The sequence below is a fragment of the Tenrec ecaudatus genome, chromosome 7 (genome assembly GCF_050624435.1).
Source record: "Tenrec ecaudatus isolate mTenEca1 chromosome 7, mTenEca1.hap1, whole genome shotgun sequence".
Lineage (NCBI taxonomy): Eukaryota > Metazoa > Chordata > Mammalia > Afrosoricida > Tenrecidae > Tenrec > Tenrec ecaudatus.
Window position 1 is genome coordinate 129437272 of NC_134536.1, and position 14419 is coordinate 129451690.

General features: G+C 54.4%; 1 protein-coding gene across 8 annotated transcripts in view; it reads left to right on the plus strand.

Moving 5' to 3' along the window:
- Nucleotides 1–4880: 4880 nt before the first annotated feature.
- Nucleotides 4881–14419, plus strand: part of TRERF1 (transcriptional regulating factor 1) — a 262302-nt gene continuing 252763 nt past the window's right edge. For 6 of the 8 annotated variants that reach the window (XM_075555103.1, XM_075555107.1, XM_075555108.1 and 3 more), the window contains exons 1-2: nucleotides 5353–5490; nucleotides 5928–6012. The gene's annotated coding sequence lies outside the window, so the exon portion shown is untranslated. Of the gene's footprint in view, nucleotides 5047–5105; nucleotides 5143–5352; nucleotides 5491–5927; nucleotides 6013–14419 lie in introns of those variants that run through there. The other 2 variants (XM_075555104.1, XM_075555105.1) reach the window with 2 other exon arrangements.

The following is a 14419-nucleotide window of genomic DNA, read 5'->3' on the forward strand; positions in this document are numbered from 1 at the left end:
TATAGTCCATTATTCTTAGCCGACATCATACTTCCCTATTTCTTGTCATTTTGCACTGGGCCTCATTATGCAGCCAGTGGTGTGTTCAGTGCAGAGTGCAGCACCGTACAGTGTCACCACGTGTCAGAACTGACCTGCGTCAGAACAACGCAGTGCTGTTGACAGTGGTGGTGGTGGCTGATTAAGAATAGCAAATAAAATCGACACATCAAAAACAGCCATTTCCGCCAAAGACAACATTGTGGTGGTTTTTAGCGCAGAGCAATTTGGTATTTATCGTAAACAGGTTTTCACAAACTTCCAACAGAAAAACAAGATTATCAAGATAATCTTCATTATCAAGATAACGCTACTCTAAGCGTTATCAAGAGAAGATGCTCCAGTGCTTGGAAGAGCCATCAGTAGTGAAGAGAGAATCTTGAGATGTTGAAAATTTAAGAAGACACTCCAAGCTCCAGAATTAAATATCCTCACCCTCACTTCTCTCACCCTGAGGCGCTTGGAGGGGCCTTGGTGGCAATGTTTTGGGTAAACGGACAGTTAATGGCTAAGTTAGTGGTGCAAACCCACCAGCCGCTCTGTGGTGGAAAGTTGAGGCTGCCTGCTCCTGTGAAGTCCAGGAAGCCCTAGAAAGGGTTGCTCTGAGTTGAAATCGACTGGTTGGCAGTGGGTGCTTGGTTTGGTTAGGAATGGAATGAGGTCCTCCAGGACTGTGTTGAAACCTTAATGCCTGGAGCTCTGATAACATAGGGGTTAAGCGTTGGGCTGTGAACCATAAGGTCAGTAGTTTAAAACCATCCGCCGCTCCTCAGGAGAAAAATGAGGCTGCCTATTGCTGTCGTTCTACTCTGTCCTATAGGGTTGCGATGAATTGAAACCACTGGATGGCAGTGAGCGGGAAAGAGGGGCTTTGTTCTGTTCTGTTCAGGGTAGGCCTCAAGTCTATTTCTGAGTTTTGAAGAGCAGAAGAGATAAGGGCTCACACATGAAGATCCTCCTTCTAGAGCCCCACCCTGAACTCTGACTTTGAGCTTCCTGAACGCTGAGAAAATGGATTTCTGTTCTTTAAAGCCCCTCGCTTGTGTGATTAAAAAAAAAAAAAATTCCAGAAGCACCGGATCACGGTGTTCATCAGAGAAACTTTAGAAAAACACTAGGATAGAAAAAGGCAACTAATAGAGATACAAATGGAATCAGAGTGCTTATGAGTCCATCCTTTAAAAAAAAAAAGAAACTTGGCCAATGATGGTAAAAACAAACCACAGCACAACTCGGAAGGCACATCATTGCATCCGAAGGCACCTCTACTACTTGATCCCCTCAGCTTGTTGCTCTAAGTTAAAGCATGGTGGGACAGCAACGTGTAGGCATGCTACTTACCTAGCACCCACTGACGCGGTGCGACTTCATCCCCATTTAGACATTTGGAACCCTTTTGGTTATCATTGTAATTTGCTCGCTTGTTTGACTGAAAGACTACCAGGAGCCGTCCAGAAGTCCATGGGGGAAATCTTGAGAGATAATGGTATCTTTCTAGGAACTTTTTGAAACCCCATTTTTTCCTCCTTGCCCTCCTTTAGAATTTAAAGTTTAGATGGGTGCCAGCACTCTGCTTAGGTATAGCTGCATTTTAAGAATTTGCATACACCCAGCATAATTGATTTGTATATGCGTGTATATAATTCTGAGGGACCCTTGTGGTGTAGAGGTTACATGTTAAGCTGCTTAACTGCAAGGCCAGCAGTTTGAAACCACCAGCTGCTCCACAGGAGAAAGATGAGGCTTTTCTACTCCTGGAAAGAGTCAGTGTCTCAGAAACCCACAGGGGCAGTTCACCCTGTCCTGTCGGGTTACTAAGAGTTGGAATCTAAGGCAGTGAGTCAGGATAGGTCGACGGGGAGCCAGCATTCTAATTAGGAGACAGAACAGCCAACAGGCCAAGTTGGCAAACTAGGCAGTGGTACTTTCTGATGTTGGCTGTGTGTGTCAGGAGTTAGGTTGCTAACCAAAAGGCTGGTAGTAGTTCAAACCTACCACCAATCCATGGGCCTGTCTGCCCCATAAATAAATTCCTGGAAACCCTCTGAGTTGGAATTGACTTGATGGCAGTGAGATTTTGGGGAGTGCTTTGAGGTGAAGATGTTACGGTCAGTGTCCTTTGGAGTCCTTTCTCACCCCAACCTCTAAGGACCCCTAAACCATTCCCCACGGGTCTGTTCTTCACCATGTGGCTGTTGAATGTCCTTAATCAACAGGGCTCCTGGTGCTGTAGGCAATGGAGCCTCCGTCTCATCTTACAGGCAAAGAAGTGGAAGTGAGAGTTGAAGTCACCTGCCCAAGGTCAGCCAGTTCCGGATCGGCACTACTTCTGGGTAGCAGATAAGGATGTAGGGGTCCTACGAAGGTGACAAAGGGTCACCTGTGTAACAGCAACCCCTTGGGTTCCCAGATCCCAATCTCTCGCTTCCTCTTCTGCAGTTTCCAGTTTAGCAGCCCTGAAGACCAGGATATACATTTCCTAAAATTGCTTACTCTTGGAGCTTCGGGCTCCTTACCTGTCCCTAGAGGCGCTTCAGGAGAAAAGACCTCTTTGGGCAGTGCGTGTGTGGGCAGGTGTTGGGGCTGGGGGTTCAGGCTCGCCTTCTTTGTCCAGGCTCCCGGAGGAAACAGGGTGTTTTGCTGGTCTGTCTTAGCAACTCCCTCCCAGGAGCCAGGCCCAGGGTCAGTAATGGCCTCAAGCTTGGCTGTTCTTCCTGAATTTGGAAAAGGGCAACCCCCCCCCACCCCCGGGTCAATCTCCAGCCACAGCGGGGGGAGGGAGGGGGCTCCACCGCTGCCTGGGGGTGTAGGGTGGGTCTTTTCCCCCTGAGGGCATTAGGGATGCGGGTTAATCTTCAGGAAGGCTTCCTGGATGCAGTGAGAGGAGAGCCAAGCCCAGGTCTCAGCAGCTGGTAAGAAGAGGTTGAAGAGGAAGGGTTAGGGACCCCCCCTACCCCCACCTCCATTTACCCAGAACAAAGAAAGCCAGGCTGACAGCGCCTACAGTCTAGGAGGAGGAGCTGTGTGGGTGGAGGCCAAACCACGCAGGGTCGGCTGAGCGTGGCTTTATTCTAAGAGCCATGGGAGGGGGTCGGGGCCACGGACGGCGTGGAAGCAGGAGTTTTAGGAAGCCCCTCTAGGCAGCCACTGGGGAAGAAAGGGTGGAAGGGGGGCAGGACGCTGTCACAGAAAGCAGCCCCTCTGTGCGTGTGTGTGTGTGTGTGTGTGTGTCTGTTAGCAGCTGAAACCTCCGCTTTCTGGGCCGATGGGAGGGGCCCCGAAAGGACTGAGCACCACTTCCAGCGCTGGTGAACGGCCCAGAGTGGAGGTGCTCTAGAGCCGACAGGGAGGTGGGAGAACTTCCCACGGCTGAAGATGGGGAACCGTTACCCCTCAAAAAAATAAGCACAGAAAAACCCTCAGCGCTCTGGGCAGCAGCTTCCTCCGCACATGACCTCATGCGTTATGCTCCCGTATAGCCTTCCCCCACCCTGGTCACACCCTGTGCCCTAGTGGTAGCGGCTTAGGCCAGGGTGGCCTAGGATTATGTATCGCGCGAGATGTTGGAGGGCGGGGTGCAATGCTCTCCCCCGCATCAAACAAGCACATTCAAGTTGCCCCGGGCAAAGGAATACTCGCCGTCTTGAGACGCCTCGAACCCGGCTCGGTTGAGCCACTTTGGGCTCACGTTCTCTCGGGCAAGGAGAGAAGCCCTGGAAATGCTGGGTGCGGATGCGCACCTGGGTGGACAGGGGACCTGCCCGGCCCTCGCCCCCCTCCTCGGCGCCGCCCAGGTTTGAACCCTGGGCTCCGCCGGCTCCCTGCCCCCTGCTCGCAGCTGCTCTCTGGGCTTGGGTGCAGCGGTTTCCCCCGCAGAGCAGGAGGAGGGGACAGCGGGCGGGAGCGACTGTGGGCTCGGGTTTCCGCACCAATGCCGAGCAGCCCCGGGCGCCCCCGGAGGCCGTCCCTCCTCCCCGGCACCACGTTCCACAGTCATGGCGCGCGAGGAGGGGCGAGCGCGGGCCGCCCGGCACCCGCGCCCCCTCCCCTCCCTCCGCCACCCGGCCTCTCTCCTAGGCAACCTCCCTCCCCGGCCGGCTGCGCCGAGATGCAGCCCCCTCCCCAGAGAGCAGCCTTTGCAGCGCCGTCGGCGGCACCCCGTCCCCGCCCCCACGGAGGTGGGACCCCGCACTCCTCCACGCTCCAGCCCCAGCCCGACCGGGGCCAGGGCGCCCGCCGCAGCCCGTCTCCCCGCCGCCCGCCTAGGCCCTGGCACCTTTGCAAGCCTTAAAAGAACCAAGCCGAACCCCCAAACCCAAGAAAACACAACACCCCAAACCCCAACTCCAAACCCGCTCGCTAGATTGCAAAGCGCGCCGCGCGATAACCGGCTGCGCAGGAAGCAATCGGGCACCGGCCCGGGGCTCGGGAGCAGCTTCCCGGCCGCGCCGCCGGCTCCCGGGCCTCCATTCCCCCGGCCCGGCCGCCCAGCCCGCACCCCGGCGCCGGCTGACAGGTCCCGCGCCCCCCGCCCCGCGCGCCCCCGGAGCCTCGCCAGCCTACAAAAGGTGCCGCCCCGCGCCCGGGCAGGGCGCACGGCGCGCGGCCAGCCGGCGGCGCGGCGAACAATGCGCGGGGCGGCCTGCGCCATGCAGCGCGCGGCGCCCCGGGGGGCCGGCGGCGCGGGGCGGGCGCGGGCGGGGGCCGAGGCGGAGGACCGGCCGGCCGCGGCGCTGGACACCTTACTTCCTGCTTCCCCGCCCGCCGGTGGACCCAGCTCTGCGGAGGGATATCCGTCCCCTCCTCGGTCTCTCCCTCCCTTTCCCCGCCCGCTCCCCCCCCCACCTTTTTTTTTTTTTTTTGCTCCCGCTCCCCCACCCCCACCCCGCCTTTCTCCTTTTGCAAGAAAATAATTTGACAGTCGATTTGCTGACAGGGAAGGAATTTGCATCCTGGATTAAAAAAAAAAAAAGGAGGCAGAGAGGAGCTTGGGAACGGTTGCTAGGGGTGGGTAATGGGTGAAAAAAAAAGGGGGGGCCTCCGGGGAGCGGCTGAGGAGGGCCCGGGGCGGGGAGGGGGCGAGGGTGGGAACGCCGGCGAAAGGTAAGGCCAGGTTGCCGCGGCTCCGGCCCGAGTGGGCTGCGGCCGGGGGAGGGGCGAGCGATACATATGCATGTCGGTCTCCCCAGCGCACCCCTTCCCTGCCCGCGATGGCTGGGAGGCGGTGCATGCAGATGGGCAGTAAGTTTCCTGAAGGGGCGGGTGGGTGCACGCGCGCCGCCCGGCGCGGCGAATCCCCCGGGGCGGGCGCGGAGCTGGATGCGGAGTTTGGAGTTGCTCGCGGCGGCGGCGGCGGGCGGGGAGGGCCGCCGGGCCGGGCGAGGGGCCGGGCGGGCGCTACGGCGGGGAGTAAGTTTCCAGGGTCGGGAGAGCCTGCACGCTGGCTCGCCAGTAAGTTTCGGGCCGGGGAGGGCGCGCGGGGCGGGGGGGGGCGGGGGAGGGAGGGGTGCATGTATAGCGGAGGGGGAGGGGGGAGCAGATTTCCTGCGGGGAGGCTGAATGCATACGGAGAGTAGATTTCCTGAAGGGAGGGTGGAGGAGGCGTAGACGGACCGAGTAAGTTTCTTGCTGGGGTGGCGGCGGAGGTGGCGGGGTGGTGCTCGGGGAGCCGGGCGCCTGCAGCAGGGTGGCGGCGGCGGGGGGGCTCGCCGGTGGGGGCGGGGGCCGCCGAGGGCCCGGGCTGCCTGCTGGGGCGAGGGGCTTGCATCTGGGGAGTATGTTTCCTGGCGGAGCGATATTTGTTTACAGGCTGAGGGCAGTACTGTAAGTGAGTCGCGCGGCGAGAAGGCAGCTCTGACAGAAATTAATATTGAAATTGCTCCCATCAGCTCGGCTCGGCCCCCATCGCACCCCCCGAGCGGAGACCGGTCTTCTTTTGGGATTGCCCATGCACTTGTTGCAGAGACGGCTAAGGTAGGCAAGACGCTGATTAAGTTTCATTACCAAAAAAAAAAAAAAATTAGTTGGGGGATGCTCCGTGCAAAGACGGGGGAGGGGAGGGAAGAAGTGGGGGACGGAGAAGGAAGAGCCTCCTCCCTCCCCCCTTTCCTTACTTTCAATCTGCAAGCGGGGCCTTCTCTGGGCTTCCCTCCTTCCCTCTTCCTGGGGGAGGGGGGGGCTGCACCGGGAGGGGGGCGCTATCCTCGGCGGCGGGGTGTGATGCTATAAAGCCTCCATTCTTCCACTCGAGAAACCGCAGGACCCTGGGGATGTGCCTTTTGGGGTTTTTGACATGATGCATGTGTGTGCCTATGCGCCTGCGGGCTCTGTGGGGGCTGGGTGCCCCCCAGAAGTTAGTGTGTGGCCACCCAGATGGGAGAAGGGGAGTGTGCCGACCCTGGCACCCCTCGGCTGCACTTTGGGAGACCGACCGGGAAGTTGCAGCTGGTGGTCTGCAGAAATGGATATTTAAAAAGAGAAGCACCTCGGCTGCCGGGCCCTGGTCCGAGCACCTGGCGGGCAGCCTCTGGCCAGCGCTTGGCTGTGGCATGTGCGCCTGCCATCCTGAGCTGGCAAGAAAACGCCTTCTGGTGCCTCCGCGTGCTTCCCACCGGCTTGCAGAGCCCGCCCTGGGCAAACTCGCCCCACAGCAGCCCCGGCTTTGGCGAGGGACCGTGTGGAAGCCGGCTGCTGGCAGCATGGCCTGCTGGGTGCTTGTGAAGAGAGTGCATGGGAGTCATGCTTAGGAATGAGGGAATCCAGGTATGGCCGAAGAGTTCTTTAAAAAAAACAACCAAAAAGCGCCACCTGGAAGCCGGCCTGGGTGCATTTTTCTGCACGCCTCGGAGGGATGCTTTAAGAAAGGAGTTGTACGTTGTCCATTTGATAGGAGCCTTCTGCGCCAGGCGTGTGGTGAGTGATGGGAAAGGTGGCCTGGTTAGATGACCCCTGGAAGGGCCACTAGCAGGAATTCTCAGCACTTAACTAGCTAACCAGCAGTCTTGGCCTTGCCGTCCCTGTGTGTTCCGGTCCCAGTCAGCCAGATTTGGACTGAGGTGTGAGCCCTGGAGCTCAGGTACACGGTGGGTGGTGCTGGGAGATTTAACTTCGCCAGGAGGGCCGCAGAGTCCAATTGAGAGGTGGTAGGGAGTCAACGGGGAAGCAGCAGTCAGCCAAGCGTTGGTTAAGCTTTTCCATGTAAATTGGTTGATTTCTATGCGGAGGGGAGAAGGAGGTGAATTTAAAAAAAAATGGACATGCTCTTGATGGACGGTGGTCCCCGCCCTCCCCACCCCCAGCCCCCACTCTTTCCCCATGATCAGGTTTCTAGATTGGGGATCTGCTATTCCACAGTTTGAGAGTTGAGTTCATTGGGAATAAATATTATCGCCAATTAACAAGGCATCAGAGTTAAACCACTTAGCTATTATTATTTTTACCAGCTGAAAATCTGAGTTGGCTTGGTGATCGTTGGGAGGGTGAGCAAATTCTGTACGCGTGTTTACCCCAGGACACTGGGCTTATTAGCCTGCCTAACTTCGGCGCCAACATCCGTTATTCAGGGTTTTTTGTCCCCCCTCCTTTTAAATTTATGAGATGTATTTTATTGTCTTGCGTTGGCCCCATTAATCAAGGCACAGGGGCCTCCCCCCCTTCTATGGAGAATGTTCTTGTGGTAATAAAGACTTGAAGGCCCATGAATCAATTCACTTCAGGGGGCGAAAAAACAACAACCAAAAAAACCCCCAAACAGCATGATGGTGATTGTCAGGATTTGATTTATAGGAATTGATACCCAGAGTGACACACCTCTTTGAGCCCCGCCCTTTTAGACATGTCCATTTTTGCTAAAGGATTGTTTCGGAGCCCGCTTGGCATCTCAGGAAGAGGGCTTTCCTTCTGCTTTGTAGGCGTCGGGAAGATTAATTTTGCAGGTTCCATGGTAAACACCATCTTTCCACAGCTTGCTGAGCAGGCTTCCACATAGCAGGCATGGGCTCATCCCACACGGCCTGTATGGGAGCTTGCTGGGCAGAGAGTTTGCCCTATGACCTGTGCTACGAACTGAACAAAACAGTTGTGCTGAAACCGTGTGGCAAGTGAGCACACAGGTTTGTCCTCCTCTCACCTGCTTGGGCCTGCAGTTTTGTGGAGTGTGGAGCTTCAGTTGTATAAGAGGGGACAGGCTGTGTTTTCTCTGCTGCTTATGTAAGAAAATAGATGGCCAGAAAAACACAGCTTCTTCTAATGTTCCCTTTTGCTTTCTTTAATAGGAAGATTAGACCTGGTAATCAAAAGCATTGGATGATTGGAAAGTATCAGGGTTCCCCTTAAAGTTGGTTAATTCCATCTAGGCTCAGGTTGGTACCGTAGGGGGTCAAGATAATCACAGGAAGGGAAAACCGAAAAGGAGAGAGTACCTACTTGTGGCCATTTCTGGGCTTCAGATGATAATTTGTTAAGTCCATGGCTTCATGCGTGAGTTCCCTTCTAGTCCTGCCAGTCTATATGACTCTTGACTAAAGGCTTGGGGAGGGAGGGCTCAAGAGGTCTTGACAAGTCTCTTCCTGGGCCAACGGCCAAATTGCTTCATGGACTAGGGTGAGCTGATTAACTTCTGTTTTTGTCTTCTTGAGGAGACAGGGGATGTTGGCATTCCAAAGAGGACTCTTGATTGAGCCCTCTGGTAATCTTGACCGCCAAATTCAAGACAACCTGTCTAAAAGGCTACGAGACCGTCTTGCAGGTGGGTTGGGGAGGGAAGTGTAGTGATGATAGCCTAGTATAGGTGGTAATCCAGACTAGGACATATAATCCCAGACACCAGTAATGTCAGCTCCCCTTGGAAGTTTCCCTCTATCCTGCTGGTTCACCTGTCTGGTGATGCTCTGGCCAAGTCTAAGGTGGACTGAGTTGCTATTCCAGGACAGGAGAAGGACGTGCCCTTGGAGGAGGAGTGAGTGGGAGACCAAAAGCCCATGGTGCCTTTACCTGCTTGCTGTGGAGAATTCATTTTGGGGTCATTGGGATCTGCCTGTGTCTTTTCTTATTGTCACTTCTGAAATATCACTGTGAGCATTTTGGGGACAAGCTCCTCATATGCTCATCAGCTTTGAACCTTGACATGAACGGTTACGACCCAGACATGGTGGCTCAGGCTAGCCCAAGCAGTAGGAGCCGGCACTGGTCCCCCTGCTCTAAGGGCAATAGAATTCAGTTCATCTTATTTCTGACCTCACAGAACTGTGGCGGAGGAAGGAGGGGAGGGTTGGAATCAACAGGGATCTTGTGCAGTAGATTTGTGAATGTGCAGGTGGGAGGAGATCCGATGAAACCCAATTGATTCCTTTTCTGGGGGCAGTGGGAACAGAAGCAGCTGGGTTCCCGTTACTGCTACCGTGTTTTTCACCAAGGGGCCTGGGGCATTTTTAAGGACTAGTACAGTGTAGTGGGCTTCGGGTGCTAACTGCCTTTGGCACCCACCAGCCCCTCGGAGGGAAGCTGTCTGTGTGCCAGTAGAGAGATGTACGGTCTTAGGAACCCCTGGGAGCAGGTCTACTCTGCCCTATAGGGTTACGCTGAGTTGGAATTGACTTGGAGGCAGTGGGCTTGGTTTTGGGGGATTTATGGTTCACAAGAGTTCACAGTAATGGGCCCAAACACCCCAAGGCTTTGGAGATGGCCTGGGCCTACGCACTGTCTTGTTCTGTGAGGTCTCCGCGAGTTGGAGCCGACTTGATGATAATGCACAACCACAACATAGTCTTCGTAGGGCAAGACCTTGATGCCTAACTCTTTCTTGGCCAGTCTTTTCTTCCGGGTTAAAAAAAAAAATACACTTGTAAAAACCCTGGGGGCTGCTGTATTGGATTGTTTCAGGTCCCAGGGATAGCTGCTTAGGGGGTCTTTTGGTTAATTAGGGTTCACTCAGGAAGCAAATGGGCTTGGCTTTCCTCTCACGGAAGACCGACTGGGGAGAAGATGGGATGCGCTGTATTACGATGATTTCCTTTCAGGGGAGGAAGAGAATCTGTACGTCTGAATGGAGTGATATCTCCGGCTTGTAGAACCAGGTAGCAGTTCCTTCCATGTCTTCCACGGCCCTGACCTTTTCTTTCGGGAATTTCAGCAGCTCTCTCTTGAGTCACCCCCTCTTTACCAGGCACAGTGTCCGGCTCTGGAAATAGGCTGATAATGAAAAGACATCCTCTTCTCCCGAAGAGCCCCTGGGTGGTGGAAACAGTTAAGTGCTGGGCTTGGCAGGTTGGATCCACTCAGAGGCTTGTAAGAAGAAAGGTCTAATGATCTAGTTCCAGAAGACTAAAACAAGCAAGCAGACAAAACCTTGCCGCCCAGCCCCCGGTGACTCCCAGCAATCCGAGAGGACAGAGTAGGACTGCCCCAGAGGCGCTCCAAGCTGTCCATCTTTACCAAAGTCTCCTGGCACGTCTTTCTCCCACGGAACTGCTGGGAGGTTCGAGTCACCTTCCTATTGGTTAGAGGCTGCCGCTCCAGCACTGTGCCTCCCCACCTGGGCGCCGCCCAAAGGTCACAGCTACCGAAGCTCTGTGGAAAGTGGTCCTACCCTGACATCATGGGATGACCAGCGTGGGAATCAATGTAGCACAGTTGTCTACTTTTATCCACGTGCACTCGCCACCCTCCTACCCTCTAGCTCAGGTGTCCTCAAACTGCGGCCCACGGGCCACATGCGGCCCGCCGAGGACATTCATCCGGCCCGCCCGGTGCTTTTGCCCCGTTTGTTTTTTTACTTCAAAATAAGATATGTGCAGTGTGCATAGGAATTTGTCTGAGGGACAGTGAACTGGCCCCTTGTTTAAAAAGTTAGAGGACCCCTGCTCTAGCTTATAGCTCAGAGGGAGGCAGACTCATGAAAAAGGTTGCTTGTAAACCACAGGGAGCAGTGGTCTGGACTTCCTCAGGTAGAGCAGTCTGGAGAGGCCTTTTTGAGGCTCGGGAATGGGAGAGTACAACATGGGGCAAAGGGAGCTGGTCTGGAAGGTCTTTGGCTTTGGGGTAAGTAAAACGAAAGACACGGAGTCGCTGGGTGCTTTGGGTTAAGCTCTTGACCCCTATGGTAAAGATTGGTGGTTCAGACTTGGTGATGTACTTCTGAGAGGTGTCTCGAACCCTCACGGAACCATTCTGCTCCATACCTACGGTGCTGTCATGAGATGGAATGGGCTCAATGGCAACTAACATCGAGAGCAATAAGAGCAGAGGTCCGATCTGAACCAGGCCAAGAAAGAGGGCAGCATGAGATGATTGTGGGGGGCTGTGTAGGCCTTGGTAAGGCGTGGCTTTTGTGTGACACGTAATGGGGAGCCTGGCAAGGCTGGAGTGGACAGTGGCATGTCCTCACTCATGTTCCAAGGGGGAGGGATCCTGTTGGTGTCCATTAGCACGGAAGGGGCAGGTTCAGAATGGGGGAGCGCAATAAAGGGGCTGTTTCAGCAGGCCAGACGAAGATAGGGCAGGAGGAGAATGGAGAGTACCACTGGGCACGAGATGCATGCGAGAGGTGATGTTCAGGGCCTGTGGGCGGGTTGGTTGGGGAGACGGGGGAAGGAAGCTAGGCCAATCCTGAGGTTTCTGGCTTAAGAGTTAGGAGGATGGTGGTATTCCTTGTAGGATGGAGCAGATTCGGAGAGTGGGGCAGTTATTTCTGTTTGGGTACCACTAAGTCTGAAAATGCTTGGAAGACTTCTAAGTGGAGATGCCAAAATAGGTCGGGAGACATAGCGGTCCAGTGCCCGAGGTGTGGCAGTGTAGACAAGGTCAACATGGAGATATTTCAAGCTTGGATGAGATCCACGAAGGAGCCTGGAGAGAGGGGAGAAAGGGCAGTGTGTGTGTGTGTGTGTGTGTGTATGTGTGTGTATTTGTTTCAGTCAATATAGGTTTCAAGTATAGGTTAACACTAGATCCTGCCAACCAGTGGAAATGAGGTTGCTGAGGTAAGAACAGACAAGCCACTGTTGTGTTTGGCAAGGTGGAAGCCATTGGTGACATTACGAGGCGCTTTCTGTGGAATGATTGGGTAGGAGCAGGACTAGAGGGGGAGCCGAGGACCTGAGGATCATGGGTAGACAACTTTTTGGCAAGGGGAGCAGAGAAACGGAGTGGGAGCTAGAAGGACAGACATAAGGACAGGGTTTTTATTTTGCTGAGGGGGGGAGGGCATAGTTGTATGCTAATGAAGACGATTGATAGAGAAGCAATGATTGATTAAGAGAGATAGTTGTTAGGGCCCTGTAGTAAGAGGAGGAGGCCTTGGCTTGGGGAGGGGCACTTTGCTGCATTGTGACAGAGGATGACAGAGAAGAGGAGGAGGAAGCAGATAAGTAGGAGGTGGAGCCCAGAGCCCAGCTCTACCTGCGCAGGACCACCAATGCACTGCCTCTCCAGGCTCCTGCCCAGCGGACCAGTCTTGAGACCAACTGGGGACTGCAGGGGTTAAGACTGCATCCAAGATTGTGCTGCGTTTTTTTTTTTTTTCTTCTTTTTTTCCCTGAGCATTTGACTGCATTACCGAGCCGCACAGAGCAGAGAGAGGATTTTTTCACTTGGGGAAAAGCATCTTCAGTTAAAGTCATTTGGGCCTCGGATTGGATTGATTTCAAAACTGTGATTGGAAAAAGACTTCGGTGATTTTTTTTTTTTAATACCAGCCTTTTCCCAAAGTTGTTCGGCACCGGAGAGCGAGACTCTCCAAGAACAAAACTGGCAAAGGCTTGCCCCTCTTTCCAGCTGCCTGTCACACAAACATCGCCCACCCCAGCCTTGGTGTCTCCCCCGCTGGTGGAGCCTGGTGCTCTGCATGGGGTGGGGGACAGGTGTACCAAGAGGCTTTTGGGGGAGGAGGAATGGGGAGGCCTGGGTGGGGTCCGGCCCTGCTTGCGAAAGCTCTGGACAAACCAGCCTACGAGCCGTCTGTGCATCTGTAAAAAGAGACACCGACTGCCTCCATGGCATCAGACAGTGTACGGAAAGTGCTATGTGAACCATCAGGCAGGGTGACCCCGCAGTGGTGAGGTGACTTGATCTTTAGTCAGACCCCCCTTTCAGATATCAAATCTGACAACCAGTGAGCAACTTGCCTTCATTCCCCAAAGCTTCTACTCCAAGCTTATTCACCAGGTCTGCTCCCATTGGGGTTCCCTCCTTGTAACCTCTGACCTTTTGGGGCTTTCAGGCCCTTTATGGGTCCTGGCGTGAAACTTGTTGCCGGATAACCAGAAATGTCACCTGGGAAGTGCAGGTCGGCGTAGGCGCAACCTGGAGGCTCGCAAGTGGAGATCTAGAATCAGAGTTTGAAACCTGCCCACCCAGAGAGTCCTATGAACTTGACCGGTCTTCTCCTCCCCCTAGAAGTGTGGGACCTGGGAGCTGGGGAGCCTTGACTCTATCTAACAGCCTTGGCTTATGAGTTTCGCTTGTCCTCATTTGCATTCAGTATTTATTTTGCAAATGACGGCTGTTCCTGGAAGCTGCTAACCAATGGTCACCCAGCTCTTGGCACCCCCACCGGTGTCAAGAGTCGAACTGTGTGCCATTACATGTTCAGAATGAGATTGCCAGGCCTTTCTTCCGAGTCACCCTGGGTGGACTTGACCCTCCGACAGTGGCACCCCGTAGCGGTTTGCATTGCCAGGGACGGCACAGCTCTGCTGGTGCGTGTCCTCTCCAGCCGTGGCAGCGGGTGGAGTCTCTCCACGCGGCTCTCTAGGTTGCCGTCGGTAAGGGAGAAGACCACCAGGCCTTTCTGCCGGGGCGCTGCTAGAGAGGTCAGTCAGTGAACTTTGGCCTAGCAAGTCAAGCACACAGTGACCCCAGGGGATTCTTTTTTAAATTTAATCATTTTATTGGGGGCTCGTGCAGCTCTTCTCACAATCCATTCATCCATCCATGGTGTCAAGCACATTTATACATTTGTTGCTGCCATCATTTTCAAAACAATTGTTTTTACTTGAGCCCTGGGTATCAGCTCCTCGTTTTTTCTCCCCTCCCTCCCTCATGAATCCTTGATAATTTATACTATGAATTATTATTATGTTTTCATGTCTTACACTGACCGATGTCACCCTTCACCCATTTTTCTGTTGTCCAGCCCCCTGGGAGGGGGTTATAGATAGATCATTATGACCGGTTCCCCGTACCTCCCCCAACTTTCCCCTTCCCCTCCTGGTATGGCTATTCTCATTATTGGCTCTGAGGAGTTTATCTGTTCTGGATTCCCTGTGTTTCCAGCTCTTACCTGTACCAGTGTACATCCTCTGGCCTAGCCAGATTTGTATGGTAGCATTGGGATCATGATAGTGGTTGGGGAGGAAGCATTTAGAAACTAGAGGAAAGTTGT